This window comes from Sander vitreus, chromosome 15 (genome assembly GCF_031162955.1).
Source record: "Sander vitreus isolate 19-12246 chromosome 15, sanVit1, whole genome shotgun sequence".
Lineage (NCBI taxonomy): Eukaryota > Metazoa > Chordata > Actinopteri > Perciformes > Percidae > Sander > Sander vitreus.
Genome location: NC_135869.1, coordinates 3,904,857 through 3,921,575, shown reverse-complemented (window position 1 = coordinate 3,921,575; position 16,719 = coordinate 3,904,857).

Below are 16,719 nucleotides of genomic sequence, written 5' to 3'. Positions count from 1 at the left end.
GAAGAGCTCCGGTTGCACGAGTCTCCTCTGGTCGGCGGGAGGTGATGCATTATTCACGAGAGGGGCGTGGCCAATAAGCTCAATGTGCTGTCTGATTGTGTGTGTGTGTGTGTGTGTGTGTGTGTGTGTGTGTGTGTGTGTGTGTGTGCGCGCGCGCCACAGACAATCCCAGTCTACAGTTGAACCAGCAGCTGTCGCGATGAAGCGGTCATGAAATGGAGGACATCTAGTGGTCAAATGAGAACCCACACCTAGAAACATCACAATCACAGCAAGAATATACTGTACAGTATAAGTATACTGTATTAGCCTATGTAGGAAAACAAACAAATGTTCTGTTTTTGTCCAATTTCATTTGTGTTTCAACTGTTTCCATTTTAACCCTCGTGTGGTGTTCATATTTTTGTTACACTGCCAATGTTCCCGGGTCTGGTGGACCCACCGCATTATTAGCCTTTTTAATCAATACAGCCATAACAATGTATGTAAAAATACTTACTAGAGGTTTACTTTAGCTCGATTATGGTTCATATTTGCCATTTACCCCTGCGAGATCACATTTTTGATCATATGATCATTTTCGGTTTTTGTGAGAAAACAAGGAAATTCAATTATAAAAAAAAAAAGGTAAAGTAGGTCCAATAGACCCAAACACCTCATATGTAATAGTTATGTGTAAGGGGGGGGTGTACCGTGCGCAGTCATTGAAAATAAGTTTTTTTATGTTCTTCACAGAAAATGAGCCAAGGCCAATGAGTTTGAGTTAGAAAGAAATAATAAATAGCATAATTTCTCTTTTAGCAAACATTGAAAACGACACAGACCTGTCTGACCTGAACACCACACAAGGGTTAATCTTGTTATATTTCAACCTCATCTATGTATACATGTACATCATATTTACTCTGTGTCAATGCTTGTATGCATGTGTTTTTGTCTTTGTGAAGCACTTTGGTGCAATATACTCAGTGAGACGCCTACCATTTATTTAAAATTGAGCAATTAGAGGTGGAACTTACTTTGCTGATTAAAATAGTTTCGTTTAGTTCAGTTTAAAGATTTCTAGTCACTGACTATGTAGTTTGGTTGCTTTTTTCTAAGATAAATGATCGCATCATCATTCAAATGAACTTCAGTACTATACATCATTAACAGAACACGTCACCATTCATGCCGCAATGATGTTTAGGGCCATTTCTGAATGTCTTGAGTTTAGTATATGCTCAGTATGTTGCTAGTTCAAACTGTGACAGTCATTTAGAAATGGCCTATACAAGCACTGTTACAAGGTTAATAGTATGGTTAATAAACTGTGGAACAAATTGCCAGAAGAGCTTAGACCTGAGACAATGTTGATTATTTTCAAATCAAAGCTAAAAGACCCACCGCCGTATAGCTGGGGTTTACACATGAGGGAGGTCCAGAATCTTCTCTTTTAATGGAGCTTATTTACTGCATTTCTTTTTTTTAAAGATAATTTTTTTGGGATTTTCCACCTTTAATGGCTAGGACAGCTAGGTGAGAAAGGGAAGAGGAAGACATGCAGGAAATCGTCACAGGTCGGATTCGAACCCTGGACCTCTGCGTCAAGGCATAAACCTATACGTTTATGTGCGCCTGCTCTACCCACTGAGCCAAACCGGCCACTATTTACTGCATTTCTGAACAAGTAAAATTCATATTGTATTTGACTATTGCATAAGGATACAAAGGGACCGGTTGGAAAAAATACCTTTATTAAAAGTTGAACAATTTGGCACAATCAGTGGTGGAAGGTAACTACATTTACTCAAGTAGCTACTGTACTTAAAGGGGTGACAGAATGATTATATAGGTTATTTCACACTGTTCCCTAAGGTCTCCTAATAGGGCATGTAACATTGGTTGGGCTGAAAATTGACCGAATGCTATTTTATTAGGCCCTTAACTACCCTGTGAATATGGCCCTATTTGTAAGAGAGCTTTTCTTCCAAATATGGTATGCTCATGAATATTTAGATGAGCTGCGCGCTGATTGGTTTGAGCGAACCACATACAAACACATTGGAGACGAGACAGCTGGGGCCTGTTGCACAAAAGTGGAATGAAGAAATCCAGGATAACTGATTAAGCGCAGCTTGACTTGGTGTGGTCCGCTCATCGCGGCTTAATCGGTTGCACGTTTGCCGAGCCAGGATGAGAAGGTGAAGCTATGTCAAGCCAGGTGTAGATAGCTGGGATAAGTGCACGTTCACGGCTTTCTTAAATAGACCACGGTATTGATCACAGATTTACTGATGCAGAAATGGAGAAGATGCGTGCGTGTGAGCAGCAGCTGTTAATGGAAAATTACGAGGAGGTGAAACATAATATGCAAAAAAGGGAAATACGGCTGTTATCAGAGAGAAAAAGTCCAACAGACAAAACAACCGACTGAATGCGTAAGGATTTAAAAAGATCTACTTAGGGCCTTCTAGTCACTCCACATTTTTAGAAAAGTTTTAATATGCTTGTTTTGTGTTGGTTTTATTGCTGTATCTGTTTTTATGTGCTGGTTTTACTGTAGTGTCTTTGAGTAGCCTGTAAAGCACTATATAAATAAAATGTTTTATTATTAGCCTACTTTGCCATAAAAGTGAGCAGAGGGAATTAATGTTCCTCGGGCAATTTACCCTAAGGACTAGGCTTAATGTCAAACCCTTATTCATAATGAGAGAATATGTTTTACAACCATATCCACAAATCTCTATAAGCTGTCCAATTCTAAATATCTTTCTACAATTAATGTTCATACAGAACAAACATGACTGGACAACAACTAGAAAAAGAAGTAAGTGACTTCAATACACACTGTAAGCATATCTGTAAAACAATATAGCCTATTATTCATGTTTTTTTCTCACTCCCAAGCTCCAAGATGCGTGACGGCACCAAAATAAAAAAAGATTAAGAAGCTTTGTGGCATTCCAACACATTCTCACTCCCATCTCGTAAAATACGGACGTTTGGTCAGGTGCCATTGTCGTCGTTATTGACGCTAAAAGTCTCCTTTAGAGGCCGCTGTACGGTGTGGGAGGATCCCCCTGCCTCCCCCCGCCTCACGGTGCATATTCACGGGGAGAGCAGCGGAGGAAAAGCCCATTTCCTCCGCATTGTCCCACTTTATCTCCGGTGAATGTGCAACCATTTCTTACCATCCAAACAACTGCAATAGTAGGATTTAAATCAAACTTGTGACCGCAATAGTGACAAGTAATGCATGTTAATAAAAAATAAAGCAGAACACATTCAGAAGACAACGGAAAAACTGTTGAAGACGTTTATTTCGGATCAGAGCAGCAGCTGACTTAACACGTGAGACTCCAGGATTAATGTTAGCCTGGCTGTTAGCCTGGCTGTTAGCCTGGCTGTTAGCCTGGCTGTTAGCCTGGCTGTTAGCCTGGCTGTTAGCCTGGCTGTTAGCCTGGCTGTTAGCCTGGCTGTTAGCCTGGCTGTTAGCCTGGCTGTTAGCCTGGCTGTTAGCCTGGCTGTTAGCCTGGCTGTTAGCCTGGCTGTTAGCCTGGCTGTTAGCCTGGCTGTTAGCCTGGCTGTTAGCCTGGCTGTTAGCCTGGCTGGCTGCAAAGAATAAATCTCCATGGTTACTTGGCTGGGTTTAATTCAACCCGCTTTTGTGCAACCACATCAAAGCTAAATTCATCCAGGATAACGTGAATATCCCGACTTAATCCCTTATCCTGGTTTTGTGCAACAGGCCCCAGGTCTCATATTTCAGACACTGCAAAGTTATACATTGTTTGTCTATTTCATTATTAAATTCACTTCTGAGACATTTTTATGCGAGAAGTCAACTATATGAAGCCCAAATATGGGCCGTGGACTACCGGGGCGTATATTTACAGTTTGAATTTTGTCACGCCACTTATATTACAGCTACCCCAAGGTCTTATAAAGCTAACAATTGTGTCTGATTTCAATTTAATGCATTTTTGTGAATTTGAGGGGTGTCCTTAGGAGGAGCTGCTAGCTAGGCTGTGTGTCCCATTTAATCCTATGGGAAAAGATCGTTACTACACTTGGCATAACTATCGTATATTTACAGTTTGAATTTCGTCACGACATGTATATCACAGCTACCCTAAGGTCTTAACAAAAATCAAATTCAACGTGGAGCCATATTTGGTCTTTGGGGGCAATGCAAAGTCAGGCACTTTAGCAATAGAATTGTCAAAATCTTCATTTCTTTGGAGCTGGGTTTTCTCCATAATTCCAGGGTAGATATGGACACGCTGGGCATCAACGGGAAGTAGGCCTGGTAAACTCGATTCCTTTTAAGGATTTGGGTTATTCTGAGTCACTCACTAAACTGATCCAGGTTGTGCGAGTCACTTGAGTCACTATTGTATGCTACATCCAAGGCGAGCTTTTGATTTGGATAAAATGCCATGTTTTCATTTAGAATCTTAATTTTATTTGGAAAACGTTATATCCATAAATGTAAATGGTCTGAAAGAAAACCGAATATTCATTTAAAAATGACATGAAATTATATTTTGAAACTTTAATAGGAATGACAAATAAGAAAGCCATCCAATGACTTACAACCTCTTTAATGTAAATTCCATGCGCCCCTTTTTCCTGTATGTATGTATTTAATGTTTTCAATGTGTATCTGTACTTGAATAATAAAGTTTTTTGAAGACAAAAAAAAATAAAAACGAGTTGTTGGTGAGGTGAGCTTACGGACTGTCCGCTCGCCCTAACTGCATTTTAATATACTACATTTATACACCAGACCTACAGTAGGCCTAGCTAGGCTACGTGCAGAACATTGTATGTTATTTCAGAAGTGAAAGAATGGCTTTTGTTGTTGATTTGCTTTACCCTGAGCTCGAGGAGAGACTTCACTCGCTATGCTCGCTCGTCTGAATCAGATTCACTCATGACAACGTAGCCAGCTGATTCGGCTGATGCGCGGGATTGACCGACTCCCACGAGAACTCACGAGTCAACAACTAATGAGTCATCGAGGACTCGTGAGTTGTCGGCAACTCATGAGTTGTCTGCGAGCTGAGCCAGCCGAGCCGAGGCAAGCTTGTAATGTTTCGGACTGTCTGCTCGACCTAATTGCATTTAACATACTACATTTATACACCAAAACCTACAGTAGGCCTAGCTAGGCTACGTGCAGAACATTGTATGTTATTTCAGAAGTGAAAGAATGGCTTTTGTTGTGGATTTGCTTTACTCTGAGCTCAAGGAGAGACTTCACTCGCTCGTCTGAATCAGATCCACTCATATAGCCGGCTGAGTCGCGGGAGAACTCATGAATCACCGACAACTCATGAATCACCCGACAACTCACGAGCCCTCGTTGACTCGTGAGTTCTCGAGTGAATCCCATGGTCTGCGAGCTTCCGGCTCTGAGTCTGCGGGTCGGGACTGTCTCTCTGCTCACTCAAGCACTTGAGTTGACTTGTGGAGTTGCTGTTGCCTATGAAATTGTAAGTTATAAAGCTTTTTACAGCTAAGATGGCTAGCATAGTAGAAGCTAATGTTGCAAGAGGTTTGTGTGTGGCGCTGTTATCATTTTAGATTGAATTGTAGTAGGACTCAACTGAACTGTGTTAATGAAACTAGAGACTCGCGATTGGTGAGTCAATTTAAAGACTCGGGATAAAGATCCGAGTGAATCACGACTCCAACAGGTCTAACGGGAAGGCGAGGAACTGTAGTATGTGAATCAGTTTTCAAATTCAACGGGGAGCCATATTTGGCCATTTGGGGCAGTGCAATGTGAGGCACTTTAGCAATAGAATTGTCAAAATCTTGATTTCTTTGCAGCTGGGTTTTCTCCTTAATTCCAGGGTAGATATGGACATGCTTGGCATCAATGGGACCATGAGGAGCTGTAGTCTGAAACAGCTTTCAAATCCAATGGGGCGCCATATTTGTCCAATTGGGGGCAGTGCAAAGTCAAGCACTTTAGCAACAGAATTGTCAAAATCTTGACAAAAGCCAACTCAAATAAATCCAGATTTCGACAATTATGTTGCGATGCCCCCAAACAGCCAAATATTGGTTCCCGTTGAATTTGAAAGCTGAATCACATACTACAGCTCCTCACGTTTCTAGGGATGCCCAACATGTCCATATCTACTGTGGAATTACAGTGGGGCAAAAAAGTATTTAGTCAGCCACCAATTGTGCAAGTTCTCCCACTTAAAAAGATGAGAGAGGCCTGTAATTTTCATCATAGGTACACTTCAACTATGAGAGACAAAATGAGAAGAGGAGAAAAAATCACATTGTAGGATTTTTAATGAATTTATTTGCAAATAAGTATTTGGTCACCTACAAAACAAGCAAGCAAGGTTTCTGGCTCTCCCAGACCTGTAACTTCTTCTTTAAGAGGCTCCTCTGTCCTCCACTCGTTACCTGTATTAATGGCACCTGTTTGAACTTGTTATCAGTATAAAAGACACCTGTCCACAACCTCAAACAGTCACACTCCAAACTCCACTATGGCCAAGACCAAAGAGCTGTCACCAGAAACAAAATTGTAGACCTGCACCAGGCTGGGAAGACTGAATCTGCAATAGGTAAGCAGCTTGGTGTGAAGAAATCAACTGTGGGAGAAATTATAAGAAAATGGTGCCAGACGTGTCCCCCTGCTTAAGCCAGTACATGTCCAGGCCCGTCTGGAGTTTGCTAGAGAGCATTTGGATGATCCAGAAGAGGATTGGGAGAATGTCATATGAAACCAAAATAGAACTTTTTGGTAAAAACTCAACTCGTCATGTTTGGAGGAGAAAGAATGCTGAGTTGCATCCAAAGAACACCATACCTACTGTTATCTCTCTCTCTCTCTCTCTCTCTCAACGTGCAGTAGGTGTCTGCAAAAAAACATTGTGTCAGCCTTCTCATACTCTTGGAAGAAAAGGAGGGACCTGGGGTCTCATTTATAAAAAACTGTGCGTAGGATCCTTACTATAAGTGTACCTACGGCCAAAAGCCCAAAATGGCGTACGCCAAGAAAAAGTCAGATTTATAAAACCATGGGTACGCACACCTGTAAGCAATGTTCCCTTTATAAATCACAGATTACCTACAAGTGCGGGTACGTGAATCAGCCTCTTATCCCGCCCTTTACACGCCCATTTTTAACCATAAATAGTCAATGCAAAGCACCTCGTGAATGCTGATCAGTATATGAATGACACTGGCAGTTGTTACACGTCGTAATCATGACAACTGGCGGAGAAAAAGCTAAACACTTCAGACGTTCAGGATTGCTGCAAATTGAATTACAATTTCAGTCTGTTCTTGCACAGTGTAGGGAAACCTGATCTATAACTACATGTATTAATAATACATCCAAAAACGGCAGGCATTAGGGCACTCAGGGACAGCTTCGATACCAGAAGTATATAAGATTTACCAGAACTATACATTATATCCAAACAAGCCTTAGTGATAAAGTTGAATATTATATATAAATTTTTTTTTTTTAAAAACACTTAGTCTGTTTCCAGAGGGAAATGTCAGACAGCTGTTTCCCCCAGAGTGGCGAGGACCTGTATTTGGACCGGGATGGCACGGTTCCGGTGTGTTGCCCTCTTTCCTGGACCCAATTCAGTACAGAGATCCAAGAGCTCAGCTTTAGGGAATCTAAATCGGTATATTAGCCAGTCATCGTCATGGTCCCTGAAGTCTTTTTTTCTCCTGACTCTTCCATTAGCGTGTCCTCCTGCAGGCCACCAGCAGTGCCATCATGCAGCATTACGCATGGGTTCACCGCAATATTTATGTTTACAACAATTTGTCGTTAACACCTTGTCAACACAGCAGCAACTAGTGGAATCCCCAACCCCGAGATACAATTTGAAGACGAAAGAGTGTAATAGGCAAACACACTTTTCTTCATGCAGGTTTTGTCATGGACAGTATTAAAGTTCGGACCTATAACGAGGACTTTAAGTGTAACGATTGCGCGAGAGCTTAACGGCTGTATTTTCAGACTTTGACATTTGATGATATATGCGCAGTATTAAATATATATATTTAGTTATTTAGGTTACACTGTTCTGCCGTTATCTAATGCTAGGGTATTTAAATGTTATGTATTCCATGCAGTCGGGCCATCACCTCCTCCTGCGCTCCGTAGCAGACAATGAGACGGTGAAACAGCGCCGATTAAACATTAAGAACACATTTTTTATTAAAGATTTGAGTTGGAGGGGTTTATGGAACAATTATCACTCAGTAAAAGCGCAAATAACACTGCTGGATTTAATCTTCATGGTAACGTGGATAGTATAGAGTGAAAAAATGTGCGTGAGGCATCAATACTTAAAAATTCCCCATTTACTTTCTGCAGTCTGACTTCAGTTCACCACCTCACCATCTGCGTCACCAATTCCTATTTTGTCTCCAAAATGTGCGTACACATGGGGCAGAGTTTGCGTGGAGGACCACACAGTCTCTCGTCAAGTTAGTTTTTTATAAATCACATATATTTTCAGAACCCCGTTTTGTGCGCATGCCACATTTATAAATGAGACCCCCGGCCATTGTTCAGAACGATCTGGGTCTTCCAAAGCATGTGCTCACCACTGAGACGAGTACCAGGTAGGGATCACGTCAAATGATGATTCAAAGATTACTTGAGCAAGAGAGGGCCATGAGTCAGGTTCTAAAAGCTGACAAGAAATCAAGGCACTGGGTCTTTAGCTGTCAAGATGTGGATGTCCTAGAGGCCGTCAACAAGGTGTTGAGCCCACTCCAGGATTTCACAAATGTCTTGTCAGGAGAGCAATACGTCAGTGTCTCCTACCTCAAGCCAGTGCTCAGTCTCTTCAACACATCCATTCTTGCTGAGGAAGAGAGTGATACTCAGCTGACGAAGGATGTGAAGAGAAACATTCTAGCTTGAATGAGAAATATTCAGATCAGGTCATAGATGACCTGCTTGACATTGCATCCCTTCTTGATCTTGTTTAGAACCAAGTATATGGATAAAGAAAAGGTGGTGCAGGTTCTATCTAGAGCAGTCAAAGGGATAGTGTCACTAATAAAGGCTCAACAGGACACTCTCTCAGGGGCTGCTGGTGCAGCCGCAGCAGAAGCAGAGCATGTTCCTCCTCCTCGATAATAAAGCCGTAAAGTAGGCTCTTTCAACTAAGGATAGGATTGGAGATAAAAAGTTTAACTGACACATAACAGCGATCAGCTTCGTGGGTGCTCAGTATTAGCGGAGCACCAACGGTATTGACGCCTATGCCCAGCAACCCTTTCGACCCAGAGGTGAACTGTCCCCCCTCCACTTTCCCCTTCTCAAAGCTTCTCTGTGCACGGTACCTCCTCAGCAAGCAGGGGCACCAATTTGCCAATTCCCCACACGGTGAAATGATAGATAATACAGTAGAAAACTGCTTTGAGGATTGTGCCGCCCGCCCATGCTGCCCGCTTTACCTGTGCCAAAAACCACTACTGGGTTACTTTAAACAAGATGCTGAGAAAGGCGAGAATTTGCTTCTTTTTTTCAGCTTATATCCTTGAATAAGCACAATCCCAGAATCTTATTTGACACAATTAATGCATTAGTGTCTCCTTCTGGCCCTCAAGCAACTGTGTCATCTAAATCGGACTGTAATGAATTCCTCACTTTTTTGTAAATTAGATCAGAGATGTTGATGTTAGGGCTAACATCTCACCATCACTTTCTCAAAACTCTGCCTGTGACTTGTCTCCCGCTCATTCTTGGTCCACCTTGAAACCTGTGACATTACATGAGATCACCTCTCTGCTACATACTGTACTTTGAAACCCTCATCTTGTCCTATTTGTACAAGCTTTTGACTCCATTGGCACCTGTATTGTTGAGATGCTCAATACTTCACTTTTAACTGGTGTCGTTCCTAGTTTTTTTTTAAACATGCTGTTGTTAAGCCTGTACTTAAAAAGCCCAGTTTGGATCCACTACAACCTAAGAGCTACAGGCCAATATCCAAACTTCCATTCATGTAAAAAATTTTAGAAAAAGTTGTAGCAGAGCAACTCACCCTTTTCCTAGAGAATCACGAGTTGTTTGACAAATTCAAGTCTGGTTTCAATAAAAAGCATTCTACGGAAACTGCACAACTTAAAGTTTCCAGTGATATTATGTCAGCTGACTCGAAGGAATATACAGTTTTGGTCCTATTGGACCTTTCTTCGGCTTTGACACTATTGATCATAACATTATGATAAATAGACTGTGATCTGGTTGGGATGTTTGGATCAGTTTTAAAATGGTTTTCATCCTACCTTTCTGGTAGAAGTGAATCAGATCATGTCTGAAACTGCAGAGTTGTCATGTGGGGTACCTCAGGGTTCTGTCTTGGGACCTATTCTGTTCCTCTTGTACATATTCCCTCTAGGACAGATAATTAGTCAATTTAGCGACATATCTTACCATCTGTATGCTGATGATATCCAACTGTACTGCTCGTTTAAGGAAACTGAGTTCTCTAAACTGTCTTCTTTTATCAACTGCTTGTCTAGTATCATACAGTGGTTATGTGACAACTTTTTGCCTCTGAACTCTGAAAACAGAAACGCTAATTATCGCCCCTGAAAGTCGAATCCCCCAAGATAAAACAGCACATTGGTGACATACGCTCGTCTGTCCAGCCGAGCCTCAGGAGTTTAGGTGTTTTTGATACAGCTATGTCCCTGGAGCTCCACTCTAAACAATTAGTTAGGAACCATTCCTTCCAACTGAGAAGTATTTCCAAATTAAGAACACTAGTGACTAAAGGGGAGTTCGAGATGATCATTCATGCTTTCATTTCTTCACGTTTGGATTATTGCAACAGTCTTTTTTACCTGTTTGAGTAAGAAGGAGCTTTACCGTCTCTAGGCTGTTCAGAACTCTGCTGCAAGGCTTTTAACTCACTTTTAACAAAAGGGCACACATCACGCCTGTTTTAGCAGCACTTCACTGGTTACGAGTCCTATATAGAATTCAATTTAAAATCCTGGGGTCTCATTTATAAAAATGTGGCGTACGCACAAAACGGGGCTGAAAATGTGCGTCCACGCAAAGGTTGGGATCTATAAAAAACAAACGATGGGAGAATGTGCGGTCCTCCACGCAAACTCTGACCCATGCGTACGCAAATTTTGGAGACAAAATAGGAATTGGCGACGCAGATGGTGAGGTGGTGAACTGAAGTCAGACTGCAGAAAGTAAATGGGAATAAGATTACTCGTAATATTTTCTAGTATTGATACCTCACGCACATTTTTTTCACTCCATATTCCACGTTACCATGAACATTAAAGATTAAATCCAGCAGTGTTATTTGCGCTTGTACCGAGTGATAATTGTTCCATAAACACCCCAACTCAAATCTTAAATAAAAATTTGTTCTTAATGTTTAAGTCGGCGCTGTCTCGCCATCACATTGTCCGCTACAGAGCGCAGGAGGATGCATGGAATACAGGATAGCATCAAATACCCTAGCATTAGATAACGGCAGAACACAGTGTAAATAACTAAATATTGGTCTAAAAAAAACTGTGCATAGATCATCAAATGTCAAAGTCTGAAAAGCCGTTAAGCTCTCGCGCAATTGTTACCCTTAATGTCCTCGTTATCAGTCCTAACTTTAATACGGTTTGTAACAAAACATGCATGAAGAAAAGTGTGTTTGCCCATTACACCCTTTCGTCTTCAAATTGTATCTCGGGGTTGGGGATTCCACTAGTTGCTGCTGTGTTGACAAGGTGTTAACGACAAATTGTTGTAAACATAAATATTGCGGTGAACCCATGCGTAATGCTGCATGATGGCACTGCTGGTGGCCTGCAGGAGGACACGCTAATGGAAGAGTCAGGAGAAAAAAAGACTTCAGGGACCATGACTGGCTAATATACCGATTTAGATTCCCTAAAGCTGAGCTCTTGGATCCATGTACTGAACTGACAGCTAAGACAGACTTTTTTTGTTTTTTTTTAAATATTATATATAATCTTCGAACTTTATCACTAAGGCTTGTTTGGATACAATATATAGTTCTGTTAAATCTTATAGACGTCTGGTATCGAAGCTGTCCCCGAGTTCCGTAATGCCTGCGGTTTTGGACGCATTATTAATACATGTAGTTATAGATCATGTAGATTCCCTACACTGTGCAATAACAGGCCAAATTTATAATTCAATTTGCAGCAATTCCTGAATGTCTGAGAAGTGTTTTGCTTTTTCCTCCGCCAGTCGTCATGACTCGGTGTAACAACTGCCAGTGTCATTCATATACCGATCAGCATTCACAAGATGCTTTGCATTGACTATTTATGGTTAAAAATGGGCGTGTACAGGGCAGGATAAGAGGCTGATTCATGTACGCACACTTCTAGGTAACATTGCTTACAGGTGTGCGTACACATGGTTTTATAAATCTGACTTTTCTTTGGCGTATGCGTATTTGGTATATGCCATTTCGGGCTTTTGGGCGTACGTATACTTATAGTAATGAGCCTACGCACAGTTTTATAAATGAGACCCCTGGTCCTTACTCTTTGACCCCACGGTCAAGTTCCTCCTTACATCTCTGACTTGATACAGCTTCATACTCCCACCCATAGTCTGAGGTCATTAGGTCGGCGACGTAGTGGTTCCCCGCACTCAATTTAAAACTAGAGGGGATCGATCATTCCAAGCGGTGGCTCCTAGGCTGTGGAATGTCTTGCCTCCCTCTCTACGTTGTGTGAATTCTGTTGAATCTTTTAAAAAGCAAACGAAGACTGTTGTTCAAGCAGGCTTTTAGTTAGTTGAGGGTAGAGCTTAGATCGGGCCCGACCACGTTGCGTCCGAGCCCGGCCCGGAACATTAACTGTAATTATGAGCCCGAGCCCGATTTAAACCCGACAATTTTTTAATCCGTGGGCTGTTATAACTTTGATCAAGCATTTGTGTTTTTTTAATCATTACTTTATTAGCCTTATTTGGTGGGGAGAAAACTATGCCTCTCCAGCTTCTCCCGTAGCTCTGGCTATATGTCCTGCACTGATTTGAATGTGAGGTAAACTGTGCAACATCGTGTCTCCCCCGTCTCCAGCACTGTTGTCGGCCAGTGTGTCAGCATGCAGACCGTGGCGAAGGACAGTATTAATTAGGTGATCGAGACAAGAAAGTCTCCTGTATGGTTCCAGGGCTTTGATTATGTTGCTGCCTTGATCGGTTACCCACACTATTCGGCTGAGGGAGCTTATAGGGTCAAGTTTTTTTTACGTTTCTTCGTTCAGATCCATTTGCGATCCATTCCATTCTGAATAAACAAACAGCGCAGTTTACAGGCTTTGTCCTTGTTGCATTACCTGTATTTATTAAGATAATTCTAAACAGATTTCTGTAGTTCAAACAACTCGGAATTGTAGTTGAGAACGTCAGTTATAACGGCCCACGTAGCCTATTAAAAAATTGTCGGGTTTAAATCGGGCTTGGGCACAGTTAATGTGTCGGGCCGGGCTCGGACGCAACGTGCACAGGCTCGGGTAGGGTCGGGTTTGATTTTTTGGGCCCAATCTAATTGTCACTTGCCACAGGGCCGTACTCAAAGCAGATGCTGTGGACCGTCTGGTTTTCCTAGCTCAAAATTTGTAAATGTTGAAATGTGTGATTATTGTTTCTATTATACAGGATAATCCTGTGAGCCAAGTTGCACTTTATATATTTTTATATGTTCAATACTGGTTTCGAAGCAATACTTTTGAAGGAAGTAATAACTAATGCAAGTTGCATAATTAGGGGTCCAAGCCAGAGGGGGCATGGGAACCGTGTATGAAAGGCAACGTGGTACACATCTCCAGCCGAACCCTATTGTTTTTCTAAGGATTATATTCCATCATTATTATTCTTCTCCGCCTAAAACTCAGACTACAGCCTAAACCGTACATGGTGGGGGGTTGCCATTTTCAGGACTGGTCCGAATCTCTGCAAGGACCTCAGGCGCAACAATTGACCCACTTCCACCACTAGGTGGCGCTATAGCAGAAAAAACACGTTTGGCCCTATAACTCCCACACCGTACATTCAAAAACCATACATCCATGCGTTCGCTGGATCCAACTGAATCACGTGATATAGGCCACACCCATTTCCGCCTACTTTTTCGATCTCGTCCTAGACCGTGCGACCGATTGGCACGAAACTTGGCAGGTAGCATCTACAGATTGGCCTAACAAAGTTATTAAAAGAATTTTGATAGGATAAAAATTGCGCATATTATGCACAAACAAATTTGTGTAGCGAACTATGACAACACCAACTTTGCCATATCTCGGCCAAAATAAATGCTATCAACGCCAAACTTTAGCTTCTTGTTTACCATGACCCTCTGAAGGTCCCCCATGCATTTTACGAAAATTGGTCACTAGGGGGCGCTACAAGTACAAAAAGTTTATATCATAAACGGCTCATCCGATTTACAAAATTTGATGGGTACCATCTAGGGCCACCCCTGAGGCCAACCCTAGAGTGGGGTACTGAGGGGTCAAAGTAGGCGTGGCCTATGGGACCCAAGTCTAGATTCATCACTTACACTAATGTGAACAACTTTAAATTTACAGGGTAGATGGACAATGGGTCATGGACCACACCTACCAAAAAAATACACACGTTGACCACTAGGTGGTGCTATGTTTTTTTTTGCCTTCAACTCCCACATTACACATCGCACATTAGAAAACCATACATCCACGTGTTCCTTGAATCAAGCTGAATCACATGATGTAGGCCACGCCCATTTCTGCTTAAAATCTTTTTCGCAATACCAACTTTTTCAAACTCGTCCTATGCTGTGTGACGGATCAGCATGAAACCTGGTGCGTAGCATCTCCCGATGGACCTGACCAAAAGTTACTCAAAGAATTTTGCTACGTTAAAGTATGCGCATTTGACGACCAAACAAATTTTCCTAGCTAGCTACCACACACAGATCATATATCGGCCAAATTAAATGTTATCAGCAAAGAACTTGGGATCCTTGTTCAACATCCCACTACGATGCTCCGTATCAAATTTGGTGAAGATCGGCCTTAAGGGGGCACTGTAAGCAACGTTTATTTGTTTTGGCCAATAACTCAATGCGTTTAAATGGGAAATTTGCAATTGCAATCTCTCTCTGCCACAGTAAATACAATCAACATGAAACTTGCGATGCTCGTTTGGCATGTCGCTCTGAGGCTCTGTACCAAATTTGGCGAAACTCGGCCATTAGCGGGCGCTATAATCAACGTAGACGAGTTTTGGCCCTTTTAATCAATGTTAATGGGATATTTGCAATGGGAATGTACCACGGAACTTGCAGCTCACACTTCAATATTTACTGATGTTTGCCTCCTACCATTACTAGGGCTGTCAGCATTAACGCGTTAATCGCGATGCAATTAAGGGCCGAGCATAACGTGTAATTTTTTTCTTTTTAAAATCGCATGCCGGCATTTATTAATTTATTTTACACTTCACTTGGCTTCGCGTCGTGCCTAACAGGCTACCATTTTGACCCTTTGCCGCCATTACTTATCAAGCTGCAATACTTCCTCCTGCTGCAGGCATGACGGAGAAACACAGCAGCAACACAACTCTGAATGGCGCTTTTTATTTTTCCAAAACTTCCAAGACGGCTCAGTAGACGAGTCGAAAGCCATATGCACGTTGTTTAAAGCCGAATTAAAATATCACCGAAGCACGTCAAGCTTGAGCTACCACCTACGGAGCTAATTAACGTGACTCAGGTTGATGCTACCCGCTAGCATGCTACCCACTCGGGTAAAGCACTATTTTGTGGATCCTGTGGATGAAACCAAATCCAAAAAAAATGACTACAGCTCTTGCGAAATGGGTGGCAACTAACTGCAGACCTGTCAGCATCGTAGAGGACTCGGGTCTTAAAGACGTACTACGGTTGGCATGTTCTGACCCGTCTCATTGCCGTCGAGGGGGACAGCAGCCCCACACAGCCTGTACGACACGGAGAAAGCAGCCCAACTGGAACTGCTGCAAGGTGCTGCAAACGCTGTCTCATTAACCGGTGATCACTGGACGTCAGTGAGGAATCAACATTATTTAGGAGTTACTAAACACTATATTGACTCTGGTAAGGATAGGGATTTTTACTTTTTTAGTTAGGTACTTGGAGGAATTGTGCAATGACAGATTCACACATTTTTCTTTTGTTTACAGGAAATAAATACAAATCTTAAAGTAAAGTTCATAAAGTAACTCTGCATTCATTTGATTCCCAATTAAGATACTGGTAAGAATTGCTTTCCATTGTTAATATGTACTTAAAACAGTTCTGAAATGCAAAATACAATTTTAATCATGTGATAAAATAAGTGAATAATCGCGATTAACTACAGAAATTCAGCGATAAAAAAAAAAAAAAAGTATCGTTTGACAGCCCTAACCATTACGTTTTGGTTTTTGCATTTGCGTTCTCCCCTGGTTTTCTACAATAAAACTTCTTAACCCACCTGACAAAGTTTCTACAACCTTCACAGTGGACGAATGCAACTCTTCATCTTCTTCCTTTCACTTTTTCAATCCAAAATCAACACCATTCATAGGCGCCGATACCGAGCACCCACGGAAAATACTGAGCACCCACGTGTGCCAGACTGCCAGTAGGCCACACTCATTTACAATTGCAGTACAACAGTACAACATTGCAGTTGGTGCTGAATGGAGAGTCTGTC